The sequence below is a fragment of the Piliocolobus tephrosceles genome, chromosome 9, assembly GCF_002776525.5.
Source record: "Piliocolobus tephrosceles isolate RC106 chromosome 9, ASM277652v3, whole genome shotgun sequence".
Classification (NCBI taxonomy): domain Eukaryota; kingdom Metazoa; phylum Chordata; class Mammalia; order Primates; family Cercopithecidae; genus Piliocolobus; species Piliocolobus tephrosceles.
Window position 1 is genome coordinate 120293601 of NC_045442.1, and position 13429 is coordinate 120307029.

The following is a 13429-nucleotide window of genomic DNA, read 5'->3' on the forward strand; positions in this document are numbered from 1 at the left end:
TCTGAACCCAGAGATTCATGGAAAAGATAATTTAGATAATATAACCAGCTGCCTGAAATCTTGTTGTGATTCCTTGCCTGTGTCCAATTCAGTCCCTCTGGCTCACAGGTGACACAGGCTGCAGGCTGGAGAGCTGACAAGGTGTCACTGGCACTGTGGAGAGCAGCCTGGAGGCTCCGACAGGCCACTGAGTGGCTGCTTAATTGGGGTGCTGCCAGAGCCCCATCTCTCTCCAGGTATGCTGATGTTCTTCCTAATGTCCTAACTTCGTTCCATCATTTCTGTAGCTAACAAGCCACTTTTTCAGAGGGCTCAGAAATCATTTTTAAATATCACTTGTACTTAAGTAATAGCACACGAAGAAACAGGCTTTGTTTGGTTATTACAGGAAACTGTCCAAGACTCAGCTGCTTAAGGCAAAAGCAGAAAGAACCTGGCGATGGGCCTGGTGCCTCTGGCGGGTAACAGGACAGACATGCAATTCATTAATATTAACAATCTCTACATTGTCCATTTTGGTGTTGCCATTATTTAAGACGAGAAATCTCTTCCCAACAGACTGGCAGTGGGGCAATTAAGGTCTAAGCATCAGCTCCTTCCCACACTGCATGCTGGAGAACACATCAGAAACTCAGGCCCCACCCCTGGGAGGCTCCCTGTCCACGCTAAACTTAGTGCAGCCTTTCGATTTAGGAAGAGGAGTCAGTGGTCATCCAACCTGGAGCTCTGTGAATTGCAACTCCCTTTTAAAACGCATTGCTTCACAGTCATCATGAAAAAAGCGTCTGTCTTCCGTGACTGCTTTTCAGCAGGGCAGAGATTGCCACCATTCTGACACAGCTATGTCTTAACTGTAGTGGCATCTGGGGTTGCTGGAAACTCTGGGTAAATGTAACAAAATGTTTTGTTTATCAGTTACACCACCAAAAAGATGTGAAAATAATGACACTCCCCTATTACGTGGAAGGTATTGTTACTATTTATCATGTGCAGCAAAACCTTTTGAGTCAATGCCACATATATTATGGAATGAGGCCCCAAGTCATCTCTGAGATGGCCACACATTGGCTAGAGAATTCACACGGAAAATTAACCAGAGCAAATACCCTCAACGTTACAAAGTCAAAGCCCTTCTCCAAATGGTCAGATTGTCATTAAATAGCTTGAGCTCCTCTGAAGAAAAGGTTCAGGCTTCCCATATGTAGATACACATGTATACCTTATGATCAATCCTGCACTTTGACAAAATTAAAAACATAGTTTCTTAAGAATGTACAGGACATCATTGTTATTCACAGACAACTAAGAAATAACACATTTGTGTTCTTGGGGACAGGCATTCTGCTGGATTACCAAAGGTACTGCTGAACTGTGTTCGGTTGGGGGTCTCAAATGCTTGCCAGAGTAAAATGCATCCAAGACTTGGAGAGAACTATTCCTGCAGAAAAGGTCACAGAACATAGGCATTTGGACTCACCAAGTAAAAGGGAAACCTTATTACCTTATCTCAATGTGACTGCTAGTAAAAGGCAGAAAGCTGAAGAACCCCCACAAAGAAGTAAATTTGGAGACATCTAGGGGGTACCTGATAGCTGAACAGACCATAACCCTCCCTGCGAAGGGAGCAAGGCAGCAGCTTAAGACAGCCCTCACCCAGGCAACTCATTTCCTTCTGCGATTTACCAGAAATAGTTCAGTGGACTTCAGGGCCAAGTAGGAGCATTTGCACAGGGAGAGGTTGGTGTTTTAGATGAACTTTTAGAAATGGCAACAGGGAAATAATCACCACAAGGAAGATTTATTGAGGGCTTCACATTCCCAAAGTGCTTTAGGGGTGCACACCAATGAATCCTCTCTCCTGAGGCTGAGCTCAGTGTGACTGCCCCTCACTTTACAGACAGGAAATTCCTCCAGGAGCCCCTGCTTCTGTGGCAGGTCTAGGGTATCCTTCCAGTCTGACTTACCTGCCAATGGCTTGATGCTGCTGAAGTCACCTGTTGGCTATGGGCAACTAATTGAAAGTGGCTCTTTGGATGTCTGACAGCAGACTGGTTTGGCCACCAGTTAACTACAAAGAGAATCCTTGTAAAATGAGAAGATGAAAACAAACGTAGGGGGAAACTCAACAGGGGCCGGCGCTTCCCAAGATGAAGAATGATTTTTAACACAAATGTCTCCCCTGCATCCACAGTCCAACAACAAATGATTAAAGTAAGGGACCCACATCAAGAGGGGCAAACCAAAAAGACACAGCATCTGATTCCCTGCAGACTAGGTTGCGGTGACTGTGCTTCTCCAGGCAGGCAACTTCTGTTTTTACCACCTAAGATACTTTGCCTGGACTTATTTATGCAAGAGAACATGGTCAGTGCGGATTCACAACCCTCTCCACGTGCTTCAGAAATGTGGGTGGCGAAAGCCAATTATTTCCCTTTGCAGAATCTTAAACACAACTGAGGTTTACCCTGAGTCCTTTTCTTTTCTTCTCATTCTCAGTTACTGAATATTTGCTTTATGTCAGGCACAGTGCTAGGTTTGAAGGTGAGAGAGCTGAAAAATAGATCGTTGATGTCCTTCTGCTGCTCATGGCCAATTAGAAGAGACAGATATGGACACAACATAAAACCAAAACCAATGTGATAAGGCCTATAATAGAGCTATAAATAAAGGCCTGGAGTAAGGTAGAAACAAGTGACTCATTAAGCCAAGGGGATTGGGCATTCGGCATTCTAAACCAGGCTGCATCCCTGTGAGCAATGTTTAAGTGAAATTTTGCAGGGGGCGGCGGTAGGTGGCTGATATCAAAGCCAAAAGACGACGGGCTGTACCATTTTACTTAGTTGGCAATTGGATTGAAACAAAACAAAAAAATTGGGGGGAAAAAGTGGCTCTAACAGGGAAGGGAGCTGGGAAGGTGGGAAACACGGCCCCAGGGCACAGCTCCTCTCCAACCATACATGTGAGAGGCGCGGAAGCACCACCAAAGAGCCTGGCGCCGACGGCAATCAGGTGCATGGCTCACCTTGCACAGGGGACACAGCCTTATCCCCCAACCTGCACTTGAAATGTCACCCCCGGAGCCTGTCCCGCAAAGGCCCTTCCATTTCCACCCTTCACTCTCACACGCAGTGGGAATCCTGTGGAGAGGTCACTTATTCTCAAGTATTTGAAAATAACTGCCCTCATCCTGACCATTAAACTCTCTGGCACCACCTCAAATTCAGGACACCTAAAGTTGATCTCTTCCTCTCTTCTTTTCCTCCAATTAGCTTTTAGGCTCATTCTTCTCTTTCATACTGGCTCAAACTCCCTTCCCAACCAACAATCCATGACCGGAAATGGTGCTACACACAGAACATATGCATAATGCGGACTGGCTGCTTGCTCTGGCCCTTCCCCTTCTCTGACCGCGGAACCTCAGAAGCAGCTATTCACGGAACCCCCATCAAGGGCATGGTGGAAGCGTGAAATCCTGAAGACAGGGATGTCTCATTCAATCATTCACTATAAATATTGATTAATATTTATGAAGCGACTCTGACAAATTCAAGGAGCTGGGGATACCGCAATGATTAAAGTGGAGGTAAAACAGTCTTTATGGAGTTATATTCTAGAGTGGGCATGAAATAGGCAAATAAGTAAGTCTTATAGATTAAAAAGACCGTTTTGACAGAGAAAAATAAAATCTGCAGGGGAGGGGGTTGCTGGGTATTAAATAAGAGGGTTGCAATATTAAATAAGGTAGTCAGGGAAGGCCTCATCGGGAAGGTGAGGATAGTCTCAGCACATCCTCAACACACGTTTACTGAATGAACAGATTTAATACAGCAAGCCAGAAGTCTTCAAAGTTGTAAAATTAAATCACATGTCATGTGATCCGTCGCCACTATTATTAATAGCCTCATTATCCCGTCCAGTGCTGTCCTGTTAAATTCGAGAGTCAATACACCTATTACTAGTCAGTTACTGAGTCATGCCTATTTTTCTCCAAATGCCTGCTGGGTCCACTTGTTCCTGCACAGCCACTGTCCTGATTCTGGCTATCCTCTTGTTCTCACTACATTATTATTCATATAAAACTGTTTGGTGGGCTTTCCTAATTTGGACTAAAGGACAAAGGCGTCACTGACCCTTGTGCTTGCCCGGCATTCAGAACTCCACCTACTTTTCTGTTAAATGGTGATTATCTGCCCAATCATTATTCATTTTATCATCTCTCAATGGCAGAATTTAATCTAAGCCCGGTCTCTCCTCAACCTGCTTTTGGCCTACCTGTCTGGGTCGTAAATGATGTGTAATCAAGGAATACAACTGAAATGAAATGCCAGGCTAAGGAAGGCAGCCAGCAGCGTGAGGTTTGATGTGAATGCACTGGTGATTTCGGACGCCACTGTCTCCTTCCACTGATCTGGAAAATCAAAAGTTGACAGTCCATGGGCTATAATTACATCATATTAATGACAGTAGTTTAGAAAGAAAACAGAACCCACTTGTGAAGACAGATATGTATTTATTACATTCAAGTGTATTTTCTTTTTCCCAAAAATGCCTTCAAACTCCAATATTTGTGAACAGTCAGCATAAAGAAAAAAAAATGATCTTAGAACAGCCAGAAACGTTACGTCACAAAGTTCCCATCCGGATGCTTGTGCACTTTGACGTCTTTAGAGAACTTTTCAACCCACTCCTCCAAGATCTCTCACGCTGGTTTTCCACAGCCTGATCACCTGCATTTCAAACCCACAGAACACCAGGAGCAAATGAAAGGGAGGCTCTGCAACAGGCAGGCCAGGTGCTGGTGGGGACAGACACCGGGGTCTGAAATCGCCTTGGGGTGAAAAGCCCACCCGTAGCAGGGACTCAGATGGGTTCCCTAGCCACTCCTAAGGACAGCAGCACAGCGGAATTATTAATTTGTATAATGACAAGCTTGTTTCATCTAAGGGGTCACATTAAGCTCAATAAATTCTGCTTAAGGAGGCTGGGAAATATATAATTTATTGTAAGAAGCGTTCCTTCAAAATGAGACAACAAAGAGAATTGGTGCCTTAAAGGAGAAGCTTTCAACTGTACTGCAAACTTAGTTAATCAGACTGACTCATTCCTCAGGGATGAGCTGAGATGTTACTCTGGTTTTCACACAGCAGTGTATCAAATGTGGAGATTTGTGTACCACATAATTTGCTGTCATTAAATGCAACAACTGACTCTGCCTAAACTCTTCGGCTTTGTTTGGGTTAATACTAAGTATTCTGCTGGGTTTTTCTCTACCTGTGATTGTTTTTGTCGTTTTTGTCCAGGAGAAATAAGGGCGATAGGTGGAGTACATGGGAGCAATAAGTTGTTCCCTTTTGGGAGTTTGTTTTTTCAGTCAATAATGTATCATGAATCCAGAAGTAAACTTTAGTTCTTTCTCTTCAACACAAAAGATGATTGGTGAGGTTTAAAAATTGGATATAAAATGCCCCCAAGAGATGACTGATACCACTAAAAGGACGAGCATACATTTCCTACAATTTTTCTGTCCAGTCACAACAAAAAGCAATCAGATGCACTACAGTGACTGCACTGAATTCCTCGACAGCAATTCAAAACATGCGCCTCTCTGACAGTCTCAAAGCAATTTGCAAGAAGACTTCCAGAGTTCTCTGCAGGCCACCTCATCTTGCACGTTTCCCTTCCATGCAAATATGCTGGTCTGTCATGCTACAAAACCACATCTCAAAAGGCAAAGTCCAAATGACATTCTACTTCGCTGGTTTTTAAATCCCTAAATTGTATCTTAAGATGAAATCAGTAGCAAATACTACATTTTGATTTGGAAATCTATAGGTCCTGTCTCTTTGCTGCTTCTCTCTCTCAGCAAGTCATAAATTCCATTTATCATCTTAAATCACCAATTAAAATAGGTTTTGACACTTAATTTGCTTATTTCTTAAAACACACACCATCAGATATAACTCCCTAAACAAGTAAGAGTAAAAGTAGAATTATGTGCTAAATTATAATGGCTGTTATACTAAGAAACTGAATATCATTACATCAAAATTCCCCGTAGTTGATTTTAAAGCCATTTCTTCATTTTTTGACACTACATCTGGCACAATGAATACAGATGATCATGTGTTTATATATCTGTCTAACTGCCTTTCCCAAACACAGCCAGATGGAGTCTTTCAGAATCAAATTAATTTCAGATTAATTCACTCTGGACCCACTCCAGTTTCATGACTCTTTGCTTTGAGGCAGCAACCAAATTGATGTGAAGTCATCAACTTGAAAGAGCACAGGTTCCTCGATATCAAGGGGAAAAAACTGTACAATTCTGCGGTTGCTCCCCCTACCCAAAAAGAAATCCATTCAGGTACCACAAGATGCCAGTTCAGGGACTGATCAACATTTCACGGTGTCAAAATCACCCAGGAAGAATTTTTCTTCTTGGATCCAAATATGATCACGGTTAATTGTACATCCAATATTCGTAATGCCTTTAGATGAGATAATTCCAGGGAAAATTAGCATCTCCATTAGTAACAACAGAACCAAGGGCGTTAGGGTAAACTTGCCACATAAGCAGAGTCAGGTACGACCTGTGACACAAGAGAGTTAATTCTAAAGGCACAAAGCATGTGTTCTCTGTCTCTAGCTGTAGCTACTGAAGGAACTATAAACAAATGTAGCTGGGCTTTGCATGCTGTCAATCTTGGTGGATGCCTTTATTATCCTACTTGTTTCAATTGCAATTTGGGTTTCCATGGAGACCCAACAGTCAGCTCTAGAAAATTATAAGATAAATGTCAGACGGTGATAACGGTGTTAATGAAGCTTCGGTGACAAGCAGCTCTGTGCTTCAAATAATAAGCCTATTTTCTATTAGCATATGTATAACCTGTCAAAAAAATACCTGGAAGAGAATATTCAAAAATATCTATCTATATTTAAGAGGGGACAGGTGAAAGGCCCCTCTAGAATGGCTTAAATGTGGTGGGTCAACCTGAGCAACGACAAAAAAATTAAATTGCCACTTTCTTGGGAAAATTAGGCACGAGCCAACGGCTCTAAATGAGGCTTTAGCTGACATTCAGAAATACCTGACTTCACTTGGTCATAAAAGTTGTTCTTGTAATGTGGTCTAGGGAATCTGTTTCTGTTTCTGGAAACTAAGAGCTCTACTCGCTAAGTCTGACCGTGGATGATTAGGAGCTTTAGAGAAATCAATGCCACAGCCAACCTCATGGTACCTGTATTGATGGAGCCCACCACCTCCCTCGGTGCTAGGTTGCTGTATAACTCTAATAGGATTACCAGAGTCCACAGCCATCCTTGCCTATTCCACAGCCAAACAGGTGCTACTGAAATCTTAGCAGGTCAGAGAAACTGACAACTGTGACAAGAGTTATGTAAGTTTGATACATTCTGAAGACACAAAATGAGACTATGGAATTGCGAACTACAGCACAGTTCAAGGAAAGATGTTACAGAAAGTAACTGAAGGAAAAATTTCCTTTTTTGGGAGAAAAGATTACTAAGGAATACAGCAGATCTTTATTTTTTGTTCAAGTACATCCTTTAGGATTCTGAGTTAAAAGGTTAAAAAGTGACAATTAAAAGGGTGGGAAGTTAAAAGGATAATTTTGCAAGTCACAGTCTCTCCAGAAAGATAACACAGACTTGCATAGTTAATGCTATTTGACATCTTGCTATAGTCCCATTATTTAATCCTTCCCACCAGATTTTTTCTTTATTTAACAACTGTTTCCTGAGAACCTACTTGGTGTCACGTACTGTGTTCAGAACACAATGATGAACAATGCGTTATCACTGCTCTTATATTCCTCATTGTTTAGTAGCTTGTACAACCTAATGTTCAAGGTCTTGATGAGGTGTCACAAAGTTCTTTTCTCTCTATCCAAGCTTGGTCCAGTTTTGCAGTGACTACATGAGTACGTTTTCACCGGGCATGACAACTCTTTTGGCTGCACCCTGCATGTGGAACAGCCCCAGTCTTCTCCAATCCACTCACTCCTACCTGACTCCCTGCCAAGCCCATTCTTCAAGAGGAAAATTTACAGGAGTCAAACCCAAGGTCTAGGATTTAACTGGGCCATGGTGCTAGGGACAGGACTTTCAGTGTAGCTTTTGAAGAAACTACAGAAATTCTTGTTCCCTGGACAGCATTTCTTTTTCTCTTTATAAAGCTCTCTTCTAACTCTTTAGGCTTGTGTACACTGTCCCAGGCCTGCCTCCCACTCAGAGAGGGGGCTACTTCTCCCATATTGCAAGATGGAGCATGACCACAGTGAGACTCAGGGCAGAGTGGGAAGAGAACAAATGGCTTAAACCAGACACCCCTGTTTTTAAGAGAAAGAATATTCTGTTTCCTAAAAGCCCTTACTTACATATTTTTTTTCCTTGACTCAATTCACCATGAGATGTAAAGATCCAGGGACTCAAGCTAGGGTTTGGTCCAGAAAAAAACAACCTCATTCCTCCTTTTAGTTCAAGACTAAAATGATCTTTTGCTCTCTGTGGCCAGGTGGCTCTCTGGAGCCATAGGTTCTACACCAAGGCTCACGGCCATACATAGGGTCCCCTGTGTATACGGTACTGATACATCTCCAGGAATAAGGTGATGGAAGAGTCCAGAGTTCAAAACTCTATCCACCTCACTCAACTGGAAGGAACATAGCCTTGCCAAAGGACAAAATAAAAACAATACAAAACAAATAATCCATAAACTGTCGACAACAGCAAAATCCTACAATATCATCACTGACTCTCACCTCTTGCCCGGTTATCCTATCCATGGAAAAGATACAGAAGAAAAAACAATTCAAGCACACACAAAGCCTGGGATACGGGCAATATGATTCTTTAATAGGGGCCAAAGTGGTAATCTGAATCCAGGGAATATACAGGAAAAGCCATAAGGTTTAAATTTAATAACTTGATTTGAACTATGGGACCGGAGATGGAAATCTTTCAGTTGTAAATTAAGGCTTAATATTATACTACTAAAAACTGGGTGGGGAAACAGCTGTGGTCATGGAAACAGACTACAAACAGCATGCCTTTCTCATCAACAAGTCTAACCAGTTAAATAGCCTCATTCTTCCTTAACTAGTATTCTTTATTTATTTTGCTCCTGAAATTTTTATGATCTCACAATATTCTTGAAAGGTGTTAGGGACTTGAATATTTAAGCCAAAAAGTCACCTGTAATCATTGTTGATATTTTTGGGGCCCCAAAATTAATCATAAGTTTTCTGAATTCATAATATTTGCTAAATAAACTCCTTGGAGAGACAGGAGTTACATATGTGAGAGAAATAAACAGATTATGATTTAAGCGTTGCACAGCACAGCTTCAAAAGCAAATGCAAAAGCGAAAGCTGAAAACAAATGGCTGCCCAGGTGTTTTGTTTTCTTCCTGCTGGTTGACGTGGGGAGGTTTGGGGACACAAAGGCAGCTCAACCGCTGATCTGGAAGCCAGAGCTCAGTGCAGCCGCTGTTGGTTCGACCATAACCTCCACTTTGAATGGTGTCAAAAGTATCTTTCAGATTTTAGGTTTGTATATTTGTTCTTGCAGACCATTTTATAAGGTCAATCAAACAAAAGAAACTGAATGGGAATTCCCAAATCAATGAAGTCATTCGAGTATGACTACGAAGGAAGTCTTTCCAAAACGAGGTGGATCGCAAGTTCCTCTAAGATATGGCCTGCAGGGCTCATGTTTAGATAGCAATGCACACACTCACTCTGCGGGGAGGGGCATCACGAAGTCATTAGGTCAAAATAAAGATTATAAACCACAAAAAGTGTGACACCTGTGCTCTTTCCTTCAGCTCTATGTTTTCTTTGAAAATCACAATGTGTGTGTGCATTTTCCAGATGACTGATTTAGGGAAAACAGAACTACTTGGAAAGATTTCTGTCTTATGTTGGTAAAGACAACAATGAAACAGATATCACTGATGTTGAAAGCTAAAAACTCACCAAGGACAGGATGATACAGAAATATTAAAAACAACCCATATTACTACAAAAACAATTTTAATTCCCCTCCCAGGGTCATATGGTATCAATTTTGGAAACCACATTTCCCCTGGGAAATTTAACTGTGAGCTTTTCTGTGTCCGTATTATCAGGGATGTATTTAACGGGGGAAAGGCATTAGGGTTTTTGGAGATCAGCTGACAAGTGCTGAATATCTGAAGACAGTATATTTCCATCGGGGCAGATGCAAGATGATGAGGTAGCTTCCTAATTATGGGCTTATAATGACACACACACTTAACGATCAGCTTGTTTTGGAGGCTTCCATTCAGAGGTTTCATTAGCAAACCGAAGAATCGTGATCTCTGTGGACAGCTTGGAAACGTTCTACCTCAGCACACAGGAACATGAGAAGCCAAAGAAAGTCAGTGAGAGCAGAGCACGGGAGATGCAGCAGTAAGAGGAACACTAAATGTTTCCCAAAGCCCCCCTCACAAAGCGCAAAGCCTCGGGTTTATTTAGTACGCTGCTTCTGGAAATCCCACCTCCTCTGGCCACGGGGCTCATATTTACTTTATAGAAAAGATTTCTTCTTGAGGAATTTTCACCTAGATTACCCAAAACCCACAGATCTGGGCATTCAGCTGTGTGGAAAGTAAAACTGCATCAGCTGATGAGGATGGGGACATTTCCTTAACATACGTGTCAATAGGTCAGACGTGGTGGCTCATGCCTGTTATCCCAGCACTTTGAGAGGCTGAGGCAGGTGGCTCACCCGAGGTTAGAATTCAAGACCAGTTTGGCCAACATGGCAAAACCCTGTCTCCACTAAAAACACAAACGTTAGCTGGGTGTGGTGGCACACACCTGTAGTCCCAGCCCCTTAGGAGGCTGAGGCACGAGAATCGCTTGAACACAGGAGGTGGAGGTTGCAGTGACCGAAGATCGCACCACCGCACTCCAGCCTGGGTGACAGAAGGAGACTCTGACTTGGGAAAGAAAAAAAAAAAATCTGTCAATAATGCCAGTGTGGTGGCAGGGACTGGGGAGCACTCACAAGGAGGTTACTCTCCTAAATGGGTTATAACTCAAGACAAATGCGTTCCAGCTCAGAGCCAGGTCCCTAGTGATACCAGAGTGATGAGGTTTATTGAGGCAATTTTTAATACACTAAGTGACCTTTATTGACAGGCTACTGGGCTTGTTTTGTCTGTGTGTGTGTGGTTTTTTTTTTTTTTTGGTTTGTTTTTAAGATAATAATCGATAACAACAGGGGCAACGAGCTTGGCTGGCTGGAGGCAGATACTGCTCTTTCCCCCCTTAATTAACAAAAACATTCCAGAACCCTGACAGAGAAGAGTAATGGTGAAATAAATTATGGAACCACTTATGTATGAAACCATACATTATTAAAACTACTCTAAATGGGTCCTTAATCTAAATAAAGATGGTCATTTTAGGAAGCCAGGCATCTCAAGAATGAGAAAGGACACAATGTTATTGTGACCCAAGATATAAAAGGTGGATCGCTTTGCCAGCAGACAGCCAGAGTATCAAACTGCCCTTGACTATGATTAAAATTCATATATGACTCTAACACTGGATGAGTCTCAGCTTCAATTATTTACAGCCCTGTATTTCTGTTGGTTAAAGACAGGAGAAAGAAGCATATTGGTCAAAACTCACTACTAATATTTACACTTGGCCTATTCCAGACCAGTTGGCAAAAGCAACGCCTTCCATTCCGTGCTGTGTGAAGGCAGCCACAGGCCTCCGCTGGCAAACTCTGAACGATGAGCAATGCCCACAGCTTAGGGTTCTCACTGTTGCCCACAATACCAATTTAGTACGGCGGAAATAACTTTTACTCTCTCAACTGTAATACAAGGAACCTTAATCCACACATTTAGAAAAAAACAGAGGAGCCCCTTCCTTATCAAGCCACGTTCTTCTTGCCATACTGGGGTCACTTTCATGGCTGTTCATTTATGCAAATAAATAAGCAGCACTCTCGTACTCTTTTAATGTAAAATCTATCTTGCATACGGATACTATACATACCTTCCTCCTTCTGCCCTGTGGCCCTCTAAGGGACAGAGAAGCCTCTTTGCTGCCACTGTGCCATGCCTCCTGCTGGGAGGAAGGAAATCTTGCCTTGTGTGTGAGCCCAGGCAAGGCTCTGCTTGGCAGTTTTACAGACCTGTGGTCAGATGTTCACAAAAATGGATTTGCAAGTGATACAGTAATATGAAATCTCAACTCTATGCCGTGGAGATAATTATCATCAGGACAATTTCCTCCTAACAAAATCGGCAAACCGTGATTATGTGTGTTTCTGTAACTTAAATGCTGCACTAAATACAAGAGGAATCCACTTGCCTTGCATACACTGCCATGTGATTATGAAACACTGAACCAAATCACTTTAAAAGACTCACCCTACTTAACAAAGGCATCCTGGTTTATATGCATAAAAGCCACACTCCAAAAAGCTTATGGGGACAAGCTTTGCACAACCATTTTACTTTTTAATGACCACAGAAGCTCCTGGAGTTCATGGTATTAAAAGAAACAAAAAAGGAGGGAAGTAGCGTTGGTTTTTAATTACTTCTACCTCTAAATCTAACAATCTTCAAGTAAGTGTTCTTTAAATATTTAGAATCAAACTAAAATGCGACCCATTTGACTTGTCCAGACACTGCTTTTGTGTCAGTACCGCTACTGCTGGCATCACAATTTCTCACCAACAGTGCAAAGCCAGAGCAAATGAAAAGCTATGATTCTTCTTCCCAAAGTACCGTCCTTCACAAAAACAAAAACCTGAAAATACCAAGTAGCAGTTTCTCTTGAATCCATCATCCCTTTTTCATTCGCTGTGTATCCTGGCACCCAAGCAGAGAGCCTGGCATGTACCAGGGAGTGGGTGGGTGGACGGATCACAGATTGATCAGATAAATAAACAGGACATAGTAATGTGTCTCTCAGTCCAGGCACTGATCTCATTCTAATGACTTCCAGTAATTTTTATTAAGGCATCATGCAATCCGAATGTCAGTTTAGAGAACTACATTGACCAAATCAGCTCCATCTTCTTCTTTCAAATAAACACAACCTTTCTGATGTCACACGCCATGGCTACAGAGTGGCCGCTGAACTGCCTTACTTTTCACCCATGCTATCAGGACGTCCAGGCAAAGATAACACTATGTGGATAAACACACTTGGGGATGGGGCTATGGGTTGCAAATGCAAGATGGGCTTATCTGATGACAGGGAGAGTCAAGGTGCCCCTGGCCTCATATGGAAAGAATCCTGAAGAGTCCTCTTAGATTATGAGAAATATTCCATTATTTAGCAATGGTATATAGTAACAAGTCACCAACAGAGCACATGAGTGTGTGGCCACTGGGGAATGATGGAATGTGGCTTAG